The sequence below is a fragment of the Nestor notabilis genome, unplaced genomic scaffold (genome assembly GCF_000696875.1).
Source record: "Nestor notabilis isolate BGI_N333 unplaced genomic scaffold, ASM69687v1 scaffold28381, whole genome shotgun sequence".
Lineage (NCBI taxonomy): Eukaryota > Metazoa > Chordata > Aves > Psittaciformes > Psittacidae > Nestor > Nestor notabilis.
Window position 1 is genome coordinate 17693 of NW_009915642.1, and position 222 is coordinate 17914.

Here is a 222-nt window from a genome sequence, read left to right on the forward strand (position 1 = left end):
GGCCCCCCCCCCCCCGCCCCGTCGACGCGCTTGCTTCCGCCGTTAACGAAAGTCCCGCCCCGGAAGCGCGTTTATGAGTGTGCCAGGCCGCGGGAAACGTATGAGGTCACTTCCGCTTTCTCTCACGCCGCGGCTGTGTCGCCCCATTTCACCGAGACAAGGAAGCCCGAGGGGTGCGGCGGGGACGGCGTGCGGCGGGATGGGGCGGGGGCAGGCGCGGGA